Source organism: Lagenorhynchus albirostris, chromosome 7 (genome assembly GCF_949774975.1).
Source record: "Lagenorhynchus albirostris chromosome 7, mLagAlb1.1, whole genome shotgun sequence".
NCBI lineage: Eukaryota > Metazoa > Chordata > Mammalia > Artiodactyla > Delphinidae > Lagenorhynchus > Lagenorhynchus albirostris.
The window spans coordinates 28,978,089-28,997,027 of record NC_083101.1 but is presented as its reverse complement, the minus strand read 5'-3'; positions in this window follow the sequence as shown (position 1 = coordinate 28,997,027).

The following is an 18,939-nucleotide window of genomic DNA, read 5'->3' as shown; positions in this document are numbered from 1 at the left end:
GGAACCCCTATAATTCGAATGTTGGTGTGTTTAATGTTGTCCCAGAGGTCTCTGACACTGTCCTCAGTTCTTTTCATTCTTTTTTCTTTATTCTGCTCTGCAGTAGTTATTTCCACTATTTTATCTTCCAGGTCACTAATCCGTTCTTCTGCCTCAGTTATTCTGCTATTGATCCCTTTTAGAGTATTTTTAATTTCATTTATTGTGTTGTTCATTGTTGCTTGTTTCCTCTTTAGTTCTTCTAGGTCCTTGTTGAATGTTTCTTGCATTTTCTCTATTCTATTTCCCAGATTTTGGATCATCTTTACTATCATTATTCTGAATTCTTTTTCAGGTAGACTGCCTATTTCCTCTTCATTCATTAGATCTGGTGGGTTTTTATCTTGCTCCTTTATCTGCTGTGTGTTTTTCTGTCTTCTCATTTTGCTTATCTTACTGTGTTTGGGGTCTCCTTTTTGCAGGCTGCAGGTTCGTAGTTCCCATTGTTTTTGGTGTCTGTCTCCAGTGGCTAAGGTTGGTTCAGTGGGTTGTGTAGGCTTCCTGTGGAGGGGACTAGTGCCTGTGTTCTGGTGGATGAGGCTGGATCTTGTCTTTCTGGTGGGCAGGTCCATGTCTGGTGGTGTGTTTTGTGGTGTCTGTGGACTTATTATGATTTTAGGCAGCCTCTCTGCTAATGTGTGGGATTGTGTTCCTGTCTTGCTAGTTGTTTGCCATAGGATGTCCAGCACTGTAGCTTGCTGGTCGTTGAGTGAAGCTGGGTGGTGGTGTTGAGATGGAGATCTCTGGGAGATTTTCGCCATTTGGTATTATGTGGAGCTGGGAGGTCTCTTGTAGACCAGTGTCCTGAAGTTGGTTCTCCCACCTCAGAGACACAGCCCTGACTCCTGGCTGCAGCACCAAGAGCGTTTCATCCACATGGCTCAGATTAAAAGGCAGAAAAAGTAGAAAGAAAGAATTAGTAGAAGTAGAAAGAAAGAAAGGAGGGAGGGAGGGAGGAAGGAAGGAGGGAAGGAAGGAAAAAAAGAAAGAAAGAAGATAAAGTAAAATAAAGTAAGATAAAATATAATAAAGTTATTAAAATAAAAAAAATAATTATTAAGAAAAACAAAACAAAATAAAAAAACGGACGGATAGAACCCTAGGACAAATGGTGGAAGCAAAGCTATACAGACAAAATCTCACACAGAGGCATACACATACACACTCACAAAAAGAGGAGGAGGGGAAAAAAATCATAAATCTAGCTCTCAAAGCCCACCTCCTCAATTTGGGATGATTCGTTGTCTATTCATGTATTCACAGATGTAGGGTGCATCAAGTTGATTGTGGAGCTTTAATCCGCTGCTTCTGAGGCTGCTGGGAGAGATTTCCCTTTCTTTTCTTTGTTCTCACAGCTCCCAGGGGCTCAGCTTTGGATTTGGCCCCGCCTCTGCGTGTAGGTCGCAGGAGGGCGTCTGTTCGTCGCTCAGACAGGACGGGGTTAAAGGAGCCGCTGATTCGGGGGCTCTGGCTCACTCAGGCCGTGGGGAGGGAGGGGCACGGAGTGCGGGGCGAGCCTGCGGCTGCAGAGGCCCGCGTGACGTTGCACCAGCCTGAGGCGTGCCGTGCGTTCTCCCGGGGGAGTTGTCCCTGGATCCCGGGACCCTGGCAGTGGCGGGCTGCACAGGCTCCAGGGAAGGGAGGTGTGGATAGTGTCCTGTGCTCGCACACAGGCTTCTTGGTGGCGGCAGCAACAGCCTTAGCGTCTTATGCCCGTCTCTGGGGTCCACGCTTTTAGCCGTGGCTCGCGCCCATCTCTGGAGCTCCTTCAAGCAGTGCTCTTAATCCCCTCTCCTCGCGCACCAGGAAACAAAGAGGGAAGAAAAAGTCTCTTGCCTCTTCAGCAGGTCCAGACTTTTCCCTGGACTCCCTGCTGGCTAGCCGTGGTGCACTAACCCCCTGCAGGCTGTGTTCACGCCGCCAACCCCAGTCCTCTCCCAGCGCTCCGACCGAAGCCCGAGCCTCAACTCCCTGCCCCGTCCACCCTGGCGGGTGAGCAGACAAGCCTCTCGAGCTGGTGAGTGCCGGTTGGCCCTGATCCTCTGTGCGGGAATCTCTCCGCTTTGTCCTCCGCACCCCTGTTGCTGTGCTGTCCTCCGCGGCTCCGAAGCTTCCCCCCTTCACCACCCGCAGTCTCTGCCCACGAAGGGGCTTCTAGTGTGTGGAAACCTTTCCTCCTTCACAGCTCCCTCCCACTGGTGCAGGTCCCGTCCCTATTCTTTTGTCTCTGTTTATTTGTTTTTCTTTTGCCCTACCCAGGTACGTGGCGGGGGGGGGGGGTTTCTTTCCTTTTGGGAGGAGTGAGGTCTTCTGCCAGCGTTCAGTAGGTGTTCTGTAGGAGTTGTTCCACGTGTAGATATATTTCTGGTGTATCTCCATTGCAGTATTTTAAAAATTAATAACAGTTGCTAGTATATTCCAGATGTATTTTAGCAGATAGTGGTTAATAAACTTTTATATGTCTGTATCAGATATAACTAGAGACTGTGCATTGAAACACTCAGGTTCTGTGCTGCCTACCAGCTGCCCCTCAGTCAGCCTTTGCTCTCAACTTCTGCTGCTCTGAACTCAGGATTGTAGCTGGAATGCACTACTTTCACTTATTTGCCTCATCAGTTTTCCATTTGGTGCCTCATATGAGTCAAACGACTCTTCCTTCAAACCATTCTTGCTTGATCTACGTTTTCCAGAGTTTCCTTATAAACCCTTCACTCGTTTCCAGGCTGACACAGATGTCTTCTTATTTCTTCGATCATTTATCCACATTTTGGAAAGCGGGGCAAGTGGAAACCACTGGCTAAAATCACCATATTTGTAGCAGAAGTCATTTCAATGTACTCTATTAATTTTAAAGTTTTTTTTTCATAAATGTGTAACTTTATAGATCCAAGAACTAATCAATTATTATTGAATAGAAGTAAGAAATACTCTGTCCTCTTTCTTCTTTGACTAAATCTATGCAAAGAGGTTTATTGAACTAAAGATATGAACTGTTCTTCTGATGTTACTGCTGTTGTCTATTCCATGGCCCTATAATTATGGAGGGTTAGCAGGCTTCCCCTAGATTCTTCTCCAATTACTTGCATTGCTTTGGGGTGGACAAGGGAAGTAGAGTTGTCAGTCTGTCCTTTTGTTTACACTCAATGTGAGCCATGGTATTAATATATGAGAAAACCTTCAAATTACATTCACCTAGGGCCTTACGTTACCTGTTCCCTCTGCACTTCCCCCAGTTATTTGTTTGTCTAACTCCCTCTCCTCTTTTAAATCTTTGCTCCATTTTTACCTTCTCAATGGAATCTACTCTGGCCTCCCTATTTAACACCACAAATTGCCTTTTCATTTCCAAGGCTTACAACATCCCTTACCCTGCTTGAGTCTTCCTTTCTCCAAAGGATTTAATCACTTTCTAACATACTATATTATTTACTTATTTTTATGTTTACCATTAGTTTCTGAATCCTCCAACTAAAATGTAAGCTCCATAAAGGTAGGGATCTTTGTGTCTTTTATTCACTATCACAAGCACTTAGAAATATACCTGACCTCTAGTTAACACCTAATAAATCACAGTAGAATAAATACATGAAGTTTGCAACATGTTCATGACACCTTTTCCAGTTTCTAGTGATGCTTATTTTCCTTTTAATATTTTATAGTGAATACTCATTTCAGTAGGACCCTGGAGTCGGAACGTTAGACCTTTTCAACAGATTTTTCATTTCTATGTGACCAAAATGAGTTTAAATTACCATCTTACCAAAGTGCCTCATAATTTTATTATTTCCAAGCTGGACCTAAATGATCTACAGGCCTGATAATTGTCTTTCCTTTCCATTGAAAACATACAGATTAAGCAAATTTATTGTCAAAATAGGATGTCATCTTGTTAGCGTAGATACAGAGCAAGAGATGTAAGTTGGAGGACTTTAATTGCCTGTGACCTCAAATAATATTAGCCTGATGTTTTCAACCTTTCTCAAAAAGAGACGCACAAATAAATACTTGTGCTGGTTCATTAGGGAAACCTCTTCTAGGCAGAATATTTGAAATACACTGTGGTATTCTGCTCACTGGACTCTGCATATACAAATTTCTTGAAGACCCCCACCTTGTTATCACAGAGCCTGCTTAGTTTAAGATGGCGTTGCAATCATGCATTCTAGGGTTTGTAGACAGGACATTCTTGATGACATTTTTAGTATTTTTGAATGTCTTCGCTAATGTATATAGAGGCGACCTCATGCATGGTGTCATTTCCGCTGTAGGACCATCTCCACAATTTCATTTTGGCAGGGTAATCTTAGCTTTAATTTGGGAGAGGAATCATACTATAGCATTCATATTCTTATGATAATTACCTACTTTAAAGAGCTGGTTTGAGTGTCGTATCACCTAAGCATCATAAGTACTCTAAAAATTGATCACCTAAATATAATGTTGCATTTTAATTTTGGGTTATTAACTCTATACCTAACTTATATGAGAGGAATTTTCTACCCACCATATAAGTTGGCAAATATTTGAAGAGTCTTGATTCACTTGGTCATACCAACTCCATATCATCTATTTGAATACCTTCAGTAAACAAAATTAAATTAGTGTTTATCATTCTGAGTATATCATTAAATATAAGAAATATTTTATCAAAGAAGATTTTTATCTTATAATAATCCACGTATCTGATGTTAACCTAGGATTTTTCTGAGCAGATGAAGTAAACGCTAATAGCTCTTAAACTTTCCCTTTTTTAAACCCAAGAGCTGTCCAAATTATTTTTAATTTCTAGTTACTAAAAACAAGTTCAAATATCTCTATATTTTAATATTTTTCATAGCATTTACTGCTTCCCATTGTGGTTATTATAGAATTCAGGTCTCAGCTAATCTAAATGATGATTTAGAATTCATATATGAGGGTTAGGCATGGGGTACAAGAATAACTGCAGTTTCATGTATAAATTTATGAATGAACTTTTCATGGATATTAGAGATTTAAAGTAAAAAAAAAAACCTGCAGTGACAAAATGGAGTATTTTGTTCTTGTTTAGGAAACTGAAATCCCTAAGGCTTTCTGAAGTAAGGACATTGAAAGTTTCCCAAACAGTTAAAAAATAACTTGAAAAATCAAGAATCATTTATGAAATTGAGTGGTAAGATCTAAACCAGGAGAAATGATGTAAGCACAGTATTTCTCCAAAACTGGAAATATGTAAAAGTGATCAAAGATACTAGCAAATTACTTTTGCAGTATGAACTGTGGACCTCAATAACATAACCTGAGTTATAAAAAGTGCCATGAGCAATATTATCTCTACCCCAGTGAATAAGCTGGCATCAAAGATGTCTCTAAGGTTTTGATCCCTTACTGAAAGCAGTTACCTTAACTGCTGCACTGTGCTGCTGCTTTAGGTCAGACAGCCTGAACTTCTTGCTTTCAGATATTCTAGAGTGTGAAGTCATTAATAAAAATGTAGAAGGTTATTCTCATCACGTTCCCAGTCAAACCTCATAAGAATATTATGTACAAATAAAAAATGCTTCCTGCTATTAAAGTGAAGTTGTGCATGCAACTTTTCCTATTATCATAACGTCTTATAGCAGGCTTCACATGTGGGATTATGTGCCTGTGCGCACATCTATACACGCAAAGTGTCAAAAGAGTCTGACCCAAGTTCCGAGAGTGCATGATGCCATTATTTCTAGCCTGAGGGGAGTGGTAGGAGGTAAAATATGCCCAAGGAAAAGCCAGTTTAACTACCTTTTGTTGCCTTTCAGATAAATCAAACCTAAGTTGCTGAGTCTGACTGTCTTATGAGTACCTTCTAAAAATTGCGAATAATATCCTGTAGTTGAACAGGACAAACCTGGAACATGCAATTGCCTTTATGCACTGTCTAGCCTTAAACACATAGGAACAAATCATGTGTGATTTTGTGTGACTGGCTGGCGAGGGGCAGGGGTGGTTTATTTAAACTCAAATTTCCTAGATATATGCATCTTTTGAGTCACATCACTGAATAATTTTTCTTAGTCTCTTTGGCCTGATTTGCTTCTGTGTAATTCTAGCCTTAAATTTAAAGTGAAGAAATAAGTTTAGCTGTTGATATAGAGTCCAGTTAGGTCAAGGAATTAGAAATAAGAAATTCTGGAGAAGTGGATTTAATCTCACTTCTGCAATAATTAGTTGTTTGAAAAACAGGTTACTGAAATGAACTTCACCAATCCTCGCATATGGTAAAATAATACGAAGTGTGAAAAGACTTTGAAACCCTAAATACAAGATTATTTTTTAATTCATCAAACTCTTAGCATTTCAATATTCATATGTTTTTCTCTTAATATTTTTCCTGTAGCGAACAAAGGTCATTAAAGGATTTTATAAAATATAATTAATTGTTTAGAAAGATGACTAGCACATCAAAAAGTAAAATCAAAATATTTCTGACAACTACAATAGATTCTCTTAAAGGGTAAAATGGTTATAGAATGAAGTTTTTGAAAACTGAATCTCCTTTTGCTCCCCCAGGCTTGACCCATTGCTTATGAGTTGTTTCAGGCCTTCTGAGTAAATGTGAGAAGTGATAGGAAAATGGAGGGAATCCAGTGAGAAAGAGCTGGCAGAAACAAAGTGGGGGTAGTGTCATTCTGCAGAGTTATATTTTCTACAAAGTTGGGGAGTGAAATTAAAGGTATTGAAAAACAAGCCCATTTGCCAATGCCCCTCTAGTCCTACTGCCTAAAGATACAGCAACAAGACCTGCCATGCATATTTCTTATGACAGAGTATAGCATTTGGTACTGCTTGTGGGTAACTGTAAACCCTCAGATGTCTGTGCTATCCAGACAACATTCAGGTACCAAAGTAGCAGAATTTAATTACCAACCTGAACTTTGTATGCTCAGCTTCAAAAACCCTGGCTGGATAATTGATTTTTACCAGCACTCCTGCATTCTGTTATGGTGCTATAGACAGCCCACACTTATACTTTCCTTTTTTCACCATCAATTTTTTTAAAAGCATTAATATCAGCTACTTCCATCATTCCACTGTCAATTCAGCAAAGTTTAAACTAAACATTCAGGACAGAAAATTTCTTTTATGTTTATGGTGGAAACACTGAATTATTTTGTAGTGATTGAAGGGGGTTCCTGTTCTTCCATGGAACCATTATAACTGAGGCTACATTTGGGATTGCAATGTATAGTATTTTTTTAAAAGGAGACATCATTGCATAGTAGAAGTGCATGGTGGTAGAGCTGGAGAGACTTGTGTTTGTATCCCAGGTCTCTCTCTTAGTGGTTGTCCCTTATTATTCCACTGCTATAGCTTCATTAAAATGGATATATTATTCCAAATGATTTTCAGGCCTGTAAGAATCTAAAAATGAGGGCAGATTAAAAGGTTTTGTAAAAAAAAAAAAAAAAAAGAAAATACTATTTTGAAATACTACTTATTTATCTCTAGTTCATTTTGAAAATAATCTTTATTGACTCATTGATACTGTACAACATTGTATGCCAAATGCATCATTTTTAACTGTTAAGACTGACCCAAATGCAGCCAACTAAAATACATATTTATTATTTCAAATAATGTGAGGAAGATGTTTTTTACATCTCACCACTGGTGGCAACAGACCTTGAATCCAGGCCTTCCAAAGCCAAGATGGTTTTCTTCACTTAGAACACTGCACTTCCCCAGTGGTTCAGTTTTACTGGATGTTTTAGACAGGTATGGAATAGAAACTGAGCCAGTGTTGAGGCCAAAGACATGCCAGTCTCCAGGTCCAGAAACAGGCCAAAGAAGTTAGATACTCTAACCCTGTAGAATAAGAATAAGAGTTGACCCATATCTGATGGAAAACTACAGCTAGTCACATTATAACAAGATGAAGGAAGAGAAAAATTTCTCTAAAATGGGCTTGTAGAAAACTGGGAAGAAACAGGGCTGGCCTTACCTCTGTAACTGAGCCTACCTGACCACAGCCCATTGACTCCTGAACTGAGTCAATAATACTAATCCTAGTTTTTGTTTAGTGGCTTCAGAATGCAAGGTCAAAATCCAAAAATCAATGGATAGAGTAGTTTCACTTCCTCTTGACAATGTAGGAAATTAGAAATTCTAGCAACAAGAAAAAGCCAGATAATCTATAGAATCATAACTATTCTTGAACTCATCAGATAGCTGAGGTCTCAAGACATCCAAGTGGCCTGAAATCTAGGAAGAGACCATTTCCTCCAAAGAAACAGAGAGCATTGGCTTCCTTGTAGCAAAGCATATAAGCTGTATGTCAAGTGCCATTCAAGCAGATAAGAATATTTTAGCTAAAATGCTTAACAATTGCTAAAGGCTGAATGCTGGGCAGGGACATTGAGAAATTGAAGTCAGTGGTACCTGGAAGGTATCCACAGTAGCAATATAAAAACAAACCCAGTTCAACTCCTGATTCGATTGATTCACTCCACGTACAAAAGACCTAACAAAAGAAAAGCATTGATAGGTTAAAAGTAAAATAATGAAAAAACTATATCTCAAGCAAACATTAATCAAGAGGAAGCTGGAGTATCAAAGTAGACTTCAGTATCAAAGACTTAGTATCAAAGACTTTAGTATCTAAGTAGACTTAGTATCAAAGTAGACTTCAGAACAAGGAAAATTACCAGGAAAAAAAGGAAAAAATTATATAAAGGGGATCATTTTAATAAGGAGACATAAAAATCCTAAAAGTGAATTCACTGAACATTGCATCTTGAAAACACATAAAACAAAATTAACAGAAGTGAAAGTGGAAGTAAACAAACCCCACAATTATGTTTGGAGATATTAACACTCCTCTCAGTAACAGATAGAACAAGCAAAGAGAAAATCTATAAGAATATAGACCTGAAAAGCACAATCAACCAATTCACCTTATTGACATTTACAGAATTCTCCACTGAAAAAAAGCCAACTATGTATTCTTTTTAAGTGTACATGAAATATCCACCAGGTTTGAACGTAACTAGGTCAGAAAACAACGCTTAAGTTTTTAAAAAATTAAACCATGAAAAGTATGATCTCTGACAATAGTATTGATATTAAACTAAAAACCAATAAAAGAAAAATATCTGTAAATTTTTCATATATTTAAAATTTAAATAGCATACTTACAAATAACCCATGAGTAAAAGAAAAAGCAGCATAAGGAAATTAGAATTTTAATTGAGTAGAAATGAAAACACAGGTTATCAAAATTTGTGGGACTTAAAGCTGTGCTTAACAGAAAAATTATGGCATTAAATGCTTAAAAATTTTTTTGATTGAAGTATATTTGATTTATGATGTTGTGTTAGTTTCAGGCATACAGCAAAGCAATTCAGTTATATGTACATATATTCATTTTCAGATTCTTTTCCCATATAGGTTATTACAAAATATTGAGAATAGTTCCCTGTGCTATATAGTAGGTCCTTGTTATTTACCTATTTTATATATAATCCTATGTATACATTACTCGCAAATTCCTAATTTATCCCTCCACCCGACCTTTCCCTTTGGTAACCGTAAGTTTGTTTTATGTCTGTGAGTCTGTTTCTATTTGTAAATACGTTCATTTGTATTATATTTTTAGATTCCACATATAAGTGATATCATATAGTATTTGTCTTTCTCTGACTTACTTCACTTAGTATGATAATATCTAGGTCCATCCATGTTGCTGCAAATGGCATTATTTCATTATTTTTTATGGCTGAGTAATATTCCATTGAATATATATACCACACCTTCTTTATCCATTCAATTGTCGATGGACATTTAGGTTGCTTTCATGTCTTGGCTATTGTAAATAGTGCTGCTATGAACATTGAGGTGCATGTATCTTTTCCAATTATGGTTTTCTCTGGATATATGCCCAGAAGTGGGATTGCAGGATCATATGGTAGCTCTATTTTTAATTTATTAAGGAACCTCCACACTGTTCTCCATAGTGGCTGCACCAATTTACATGCCCACCAACACCCTCTTCAGCACTTATTATTTGTAGACTTTTTAATGATGGCCATTCTGACTGGTGTGAGGTGATACCTCATTGTAGTTTTGATGGGCATTTCTCTAATAATTAGCGATGTTGCACATCTTTTCATTTGCCTGTTGGCCATCTTGATGTCTTCTTTGAAGAAATGTCTATTTAGATCTTCTGCCCATTTTTCGATTGTGTTGTTTGCTTTTGTGATATGGAGCTGTATGAGCTGTTTGTATATTTTGGAGATTAATCCCTTGTCAGTTACATCATATGCAAATATTTCCTCCCATTCTGTAGGTTGTCTTTTTGTTTTGTTTATGGTTGCTTTGCTGGGCAAAACCTTTTAAGTTTAATTTGGTCGTATTTGTTTATTTTTGTTTTTATTTCCATTACTCTAGGAGGTGGGTCAAAAAAGATCTTGCTGTGATTTATGACAAAGAGTGTTCTTCCTATGTTTTCCTCTAAGAGTTTTATAGTGTACGGTCTTACATTTAGATCTTTAATCCATTTTGAGATTATTTTTGTATATGGTGTTAGAGAATGTTCTAATTTCATTCTTTTACATGTAGTTGTCCAGTTTTCCCAGCATCACTTATTGAAGAGCCTGTCTTTTCTCCATTGTATATTCTTACCTCCTTTGTTGTAGATTAATTGACCATAGATGTGTGGGTTTATTTCTGGTCTATATTGGTCTATATTTTCCATTGGTCTATATTTTTGTTTTTGTGCCAGTACTATCCTGTTTTGATGACTATAGCTTTGTAATATAGTAATATAGTTTGAAGTCAAGGAGACTGATTTGTTTTTCTTTCTCAAGATTGCTTTGGCTATTTAGGGTCTTTTGTGTTTCCAAACAAATTTAAATTTTTTTTGTTCTATTTGTGTGAAAAATGCCATTGGTAATTTGATAGGGCTTGCATTGAATCTGTAGATTGCCTTGGGTAGTAAGTCATTTTGACAATGTTGATGCTTCCAATCCAAGAATATGGTATCTTTCCATCTGTTTGTGTCATCTTTGATTTCTTTCATCAACATCTTATAGTTTTTGTAGTACAGGTCTTTTGTCTCCTTAGGTGGGTTTAGTCCTAGGTATTGTATTCTTTTTGATGCAATGACAAATGGGATTGTTTCCTTAATTTCCCTTTCTGATCTTTTGTTGTTAGTGTATAGAATGCAACAGATTTCTGTGTATTAATTTTGCATCCTGCAACTTTACTGAATTCATTGATGAGCTCTAGTAGTTTTGTGGTAGTGATTTTAGGATTTTCTATGTATAGTAGGTTTTTCTATGTATAATAAAGACCAAATATGACAAACCCACAGCTAACATCATACTCAATGATGAAAAGCTGAAAGCATTTCCTCTAAGATTAGGAAAAAGACAAGAATGTCCATGCTCACCACTTTTATTAAACATAGTTTTGGAAGTAATAGCCACAGCAATCAGAGAAGAAGATGAAATAGAAGGAATCCAAATTGAAAAGAAAAAGTAAAGCTGTCACTGTTTGCAGATGACATGATACTATACATAAATGCTTTAATAGAAAAGAAGACATGTCTAAAATCAGTGAGCTTCTACATTTAGAAACTAGACTTTCAAAAGCATATTAGTACCCAACCCACTGATAAAAGAGAACAAAATCCCTCTCACACAGATAAATGTGTAACAACATGTCAAAGTAGATGAGTAAAACTAATGCTAAGAAAAAAAAGGAAAATTAATTTACTTCTGATGAAATGTAAATGATAGACCAATCTGAAATGAGTATGAACACAAACCCTATCTTTTTTAAAAAAGAGCTATGATTGGAGTGAAGATATATATGAAATGCAACCATTAAAATTAAAAAAAACAAATGGCAGGATTTCCTTCTCTGAATAATATTCCATTGTATGTATATGACACATCCTAGAAGATATAAAGTGAAGTAAAATAAACCAAACAGAGACAGACAAATATTGTATCATCTCACTTAAATGTGGAATCTAAAGTACTCAAATTCATAGAAGCAGAGAATAGAATGTAGACAGGGGGAAATGGAGAGGTGATAGTCAAAAGATACAAAGTTTCAGTGAAAGATAAATAATTTCCAGAGAACATATATAAATATACTCACAGTAGTATACAGAATAGTGCCTGTACCTTATAATACTGTGTTGTATACTTAAAATTTTCTAAGAGGGTAGATCTTATGTTAAATATTCTAATAATAATAATAATAATAATAATAGTAACAACAGTAATAGGGGCCGAAGGAAACTTTGGGAGGTTATGGATATGTCTATGGCCTTGATGTGGTGATGGTTTCACTGGTGTATATATATCCCCACACTTATCAAGTTGTAAACATTTTACATGTCAGTTATACCTCAATAAAATGATTTAAAAAATTTCTTTCAATAAATGTGATAAATTATAGCCTGGACAGAATCAAAGGGTATTTAGTGAATTTAAAGATAGTATTCAACCAGAACCAAACAAGAAATGACAAATAGCAGATGTCTCATATGCTATAAAGAAACAAGAAGAAAATGGAATAATATTTTCAATGTCTTGAGGAAGTATGTTAACTGGAACATGACACACAGCTTAATCACTGTTTAATAATTGGACAAAATAAACACATTTTCAGATGTATCAAATTAACAGTATTTCAGTATTTAAGAAAAGGTATGATGCACTAAAAACAGACCAAAAAAACCCCAAAGAGATTGCATTAGCCAGTGATAGTAAGCAAATAAGTATATAAATTAATAAATACATTTATTTTTGTTAATTTTAATAGGTAAAACCAAAACTTTAGACAATAAAAATAAGAATGAGGGAGTTCAGTTATTATGTTTTAGTGGTAGTTTTTGCTTTATTATGAAGAGGAAAGATATACTGGAAATCTGTAAACTTTGGTCAAAAATTCAGTCAAACATGCTAAAAATTTACAGTAAGAAGAGAAATTCAAGCTGTTGCTTCCAAATTGTGAAAAGGGAAACCTTTAAACCTTCAGAAGGATCCAATAGATTTCAGAGAAAGATGAAAAATGCAGAGAAAAATGAGTGTAAATATTGATAAAATAAAAAGATAACTACAGAATATGAAAAAATATTTGTAAATTTTATCTGATAAAGGACTTATATCCTTTCATATAAAAAGAGCCCTTAACACAAATAATAAAAAGATAACCCAACTTTTAAAGAATCAAAGATTTGAATTATTTACTGAAGAATATACACAAATAACCAATAATCACATGAAAAGATGCTCAACATCATTAGTTGGTGGACAAAGCATAGATTATACTGAAATTATTTTTATGCATGTTGTGGTTCACAAAGAAAATTCAAGAGCATATATAGACTAGCAAATGGAAACAGTAAAAATTCAGGAAAATTGTTCTTATATTTTAGTCTTCTGTTTGGTCTCTTTGTTGTTGTGTTCTACTTTCTGATACTTTAGCTCAATTTATATTCCAACCCATTTACTGGAATCTTAAAATTTTGCATATATTTTTCATAGTTTTCAAGAGTTGTTTCTCATTTTATTACAAAACATTTGTCACAGAATTCAGATCTTGTTTTATGGATACATCACTCTGAGAATATTACTAATTGTTTTCTTTGGCTTCATTTATCTCACTCTGAGCAATTATTATTATAACAATTAGTATTAGTATTATTGGTTGTATCTTTTTCACATTGAAACTATGCCTCAAATTCTTTGTGAACATTTTCTCGCCTTTTTCACTTAAGAATAAACCAATAAAAGTACATAATGTGAGGTTGTCAGTTGGTGGGCTTTAGAGTAAACAAATACGTCAACTCTTTCACCATGAGACTGCCGATTCAGCATGTGAAGATCTGTCCTCTCAAGATATTCCTTCAGGTGCACATCCTCCAATTTCCTGTTGATATGTGTTGGGCATGGAAGAAATCAGTACCTCCGCACTGTCAAGAGCACAGTGGGAGTGAAGGCCACAAAATCAGAATAAAAAGATTAATTTAATCCCATTGTCTTCAGCTCCTCCCTTTGGCCCTGCTCTCTGCTATGCATTAGTTTCCTCAGATATAGCTCCTTGCATTCAAATTCTCCTGAGGAAAAAAGTAGGAAGCAACATAGCAATGCTATTAAGAGAATGGAGACAGACTGGCTGGGTTTGAATCCATGGCACCATTACCTACTGTCTGGTTGAACTTGAGCAATTTAACCTTTCTGTGCCTCAGTTTCCTTATGTATAAAAAGATAATGTTAATACTCTACTCTTAGGTGTCTTATAGAAATAAAAATATATGTTTTGTAAAGCTACAAGAAGAGTGCCTAACACACAGTGAGTGGTATGTAAGTACCATAGTAAGTGCTGTATAAGTAACCACTCTAGACAAACTTTCAACCAGTCCCCCAGTTTTCTGGCTCATACAGGAGACCTCTCACCCAAAGGCTGTGGGTGCTGCCATGACAGCGCTTATAGAGATGCTTATTTTCATCAGTTTTCTCAGAACTGGAATTTGTTCACCTAGTCCATACTCAACAGATTTTAACTACTTTTAATATGATTCTTAGGTAAACTCTTCAGGCTTTTAAGTTGTAGCTTTTTTTGGGGGGAGGATTTCTAGGTTCAGTTGCCACTTCTCCATCTCTCCATCTGCTTTTTGTCTTCCAAAAATTTGTGGAAGTATTTTGTCTGTAGTTGTCCTCTCTCTCATTCTCACTGGGGATCAATACAATTTTTATTCATGTGCTTTCTATTAGTAGCAGCGATTAAATATTTAATCAGAAATCAGTATTATTTTTCCTTCTTTGACAAAAGCTTCTCAACATCAAGTAGGAGTGATTAAGTATTTTTTCAATTTAGTAGTAGTGATTAAATATTTAATAAGAAATCAGTATTATTTTTCCTTCTTTAACAAAAGCTTCTCAACATCAAGTAGGAGCAATGGGATCTGTTTGTTCAGACATGTATGGTATGTGTGTGCTCACGTGTATGTATTTGTGGGTTTTATGTCAACTGGGAAGTCTTAGGAGTTCCATCAGAGATGAACATCAGGGATGAGGAAACCTCAGTGATGGGTTCACTGGGCTCCGAAACTCTTCTCCTCTCCTCAAATAGAGATGCTCCTTTTTTATTGGTTTTAGATATCACTTTCCACATAAGATTATATTTGAAGAAAAAGTTATTTGAGGAAATCACTAGTTTTAACCTTTGTGGTTAACAAAAGAACACGAATAATATAAAAATACAATTTTGAGTAAAGATAGTAATGGGATATTTCCCTAGGACATAGGAAACATATATAGGGTTTATCCATGTGGAAAATACACTGGGGGTCCCCAGGAATGCAAACTACTTACTTGATGTAATTGGATACTTAAATGGGGACAAGTTCAAACCTATCAATCCATTACAGTTGATATTCAGGATGAATAAATAAAACACAGAGAGAGCAATACAGAAAAGAACCAGGATCTGAGGGAGGAGAAGGTTGGGTGTATTCTACTCTTCAAAATAGAAAGGAAGACCAGAGAACTATTTGAAACCTTCCTGTTCCCGTTAAGAAACCTAGAATAATGCCTTTAAGTACTGGTAATAGTCCTTAAACTATTGTCATGTTGCCATATTTATAATTTTAATATGTTATACCCAGTCTATCTTCTTAGTAAAGCTTTTTATTAAAAACTTATGGCAGCCAGTTTGGGGAATGTTGCATGACACAGTGAGTGGTGGTACAAATAAAGAAAAAAGGAAGATAGATTTAGGTGCTAAAACTTGTAGTAAGAAAGGATAGGAGAGCAATTCATGCTGGTCTTGGCATGCTTTAAGAAATGAACTAAGCTCAGGATGCTTAGAACTGTGCAAATCTCCAACAGAAACTCACACTTTCCAAGAATGAGGAACCCTTTTCTCTACTATGTCAGCAAAAATAAAACAGCTGCTAGGACAAATGATCAGTAGATATTATTAAAATATTTAAAATACAAGGTTTTATTCCACTCTCTCCCTGAAAATATTGAGTCAGCATTGAATAGTAATGTGCACAGGTCAGCAGGTGCTCCTTAGATTTTAATGGATTCATTTGCAAGAGAAAACTGCACAGTGTCTGAAATTAGTTTAGCATATAACTATCCTTTTCCTCTGAGTTCTCCAGATGAAAAAGAAGAGTAAACAATAACTTGCACCTGCTGGGCCCGATAGATCCAAATTTTAAAAGCTCTTACTCATCATTTGTCATGTGATTGCTTCTATCACACTTTAGTAAGGGCAAAGAAAAGATAGATCATGGGTGGCATGTGATGTCACTGACTGCTAATGTATTTGCCACATATTTTTACTGTGAAAAAAGAAAATATGAAAATTTACATGGTAGGGAAAAATTAGATTATCAGTAAAAGTTTTCTTTAGTGAAGTGTTTTTCAAATTAGAGTTCACACTCAGTAGCTCAATAACAAAAAAACAAAGAACCCAATCCAAAAATGGGCAGAAGACCTAAATAGATATTTCTCCAAAGAAGATATACAGATTGCCAACAAACACATACAAGGATGCTCAACATCACTAATCATTAGAGAAATGCAAATCAAAATTACAATGAGGTATCACCTCACACTGGTCAGAATGGCCATCATCAAAAAGTCTACAAACAACAAATGCTGGAGAGGGTGTGGAGAAAAGGGAACCCTCTTGCACTGTTAGTGAAAATGTAAATTGATACAGCACTATGGAGAACAGTATGGAGTTCCTTAAAAAACTAAAAATAGGACTACCATACGACCCAGCAGTCCCACTAGTGGGCATATACCCTGAGAAAACCATAATTCAAAAAGAGTCGTATACCACAATGTTCATCGCAGCTCTATTTACAGTAGCCAGGACATGGAAGCAACCTAAGTGTCCACTGACAGATGAATGGATAAAGAAGATGTGGCACATATATACAATGGAATATTACTCAGCCATAAAAAGAAACGAAATTGAGTTATTTGTAGTGAGGTGGATGGACCTATAGATTGTCATACAGAGTGAAGTAAGTCAGAGAGAGAAAAACAAATACTGTATGCTAACACATATATATGGAATCTAAAAGGAAAAAAAAATGGTTCTGAAGAACCTAGGGGCAGGACAGGAATAAAGACGCAGACATAGAGAATGGACTTGAGGACGCTGGGTGGGGGGAAGGGTAAGCTGGGACAAAGTGAGAGAGTAGCATTGACATACATACACTACCAAATGTAAAATAGATAGCTAGTGGGAAGCAGCCACATAGCACAGGAAGATCAGCTTGGTGCTTTGTGACCACCTAGAGGGGTGGGATAGGGAGGGTGGGAGGGAGACGCAAGAGGGAGAAGATATGGGGATATACGTATAGCTGATTCAATTAGTTATAAAGCAGAAACTAACACACCATTGTAAAGCAATTATACTCCAATAAAGATGTTAAACAAAAGAAATAAAGAAATGACATCAAGCCATAGAAAGACACAGAGGAAACTTAAATGTATATTGCTAAGTGAAAGCAGTAAATCTGAACAAGCTGCATGCCATATGATTCCTATTATATGACTTTCAGAAAAGGAAAAACTTCAGAGACAGTAAATAGATCAGTGCTTGCCAGGGGTCTGAGAAGAGTGAGGAGGTGTTGCATAAGCACAGGAGATTTTTATGGTGGTGAAACTATTCGTTATGATACTGTTATGTTGGATACATACCATTGTACTGTCATCAAAATCCATAAAATGTACAATACAAAAATTGTACCCTATTACAAATATTGGACTTTAGTTAATAACATATTTGTTCATCAATTGTGATAAACATGAATCTTAGCTCTATGTGTATGCTAAAAATGAACAATATTTCCAATAGCACTCATTAAGAATTTCACAAGGATTTAAGAGAACATCAGCTTTTCTGTGTATATGTTTTTCCAAGTGTGCTGGGTAGGAAAGGGGTATTTCTAAGTGACATGGTAGCTTTACATTAGCAGATATAGGGATCTCCTCCAACGTAAACAACTGGTATAACATAGCCAGGCTTCAGACTAAAAATACTTTATGGCAACAGTAGTATCTGGCTGAAGGTTAGGCTGCCTTTTTCCTCTACTTACTTTGGTAGTAACAAACCCTACGTTATATTCAGGCTAGGAGTTAAAAGGTGAAAGAAATAATGGGAAAAAAAGTTGGTCATTAAACCTGGGCATGGGAGGAAGAGTATTTCAGTAGAATCCAGATGGATCACAAGCACACTGTTTTCTAGCATAAACGTACTCAAAATGTTAACTGCCTTCTAGAATTGTTATGGCTATATTGATTGCGATACACGGGCCTCTCACTGTTGTGGCCTCTCCCGTTGCGGAGCACAGGCTCCGGACGCGCAGGCTCTGCGGCCATGGCTCACGGGCCCAGCCGCTCCGCGGCATGTGGGATCTTCCTGGACCGGGGCACAAACCCGTGTCCCCTGCATCGGCAGGTGGACTCTCAACCTCTGCGCCACCAGGGAAGCAGGGCTATATTGATTTTAAAATAGAGCCACTTGAAAACACAAATAACATGCCTGAAATAAAAGCAAGGTAAATTTTTTTCTTTATTTTGTCATGCCCTGCAGCCTTAAAACTACCAAATCAGAATCCCTTGAGAGGATGATTTTAAGAGTAAAATAGGGAGAATGAAGCCTAAATATCACAAGAAAAAGAGATATTAAAAAATCTGAGCTAACTTTTCTGATAAATTTTAGATGTACTCTGTTTTATTATATTCACACTTACAAATTAACATCTCAGATCATATGTCTCATTTTCACCTTTTCTGTATTTCCATGAGGAATATCTGGCATTTTGTCTCATTAATATTCATGAGTCGACATGGAAGAATGGGATTTTGAGTTGCCCATCACTGTTAATAGTAACATTGA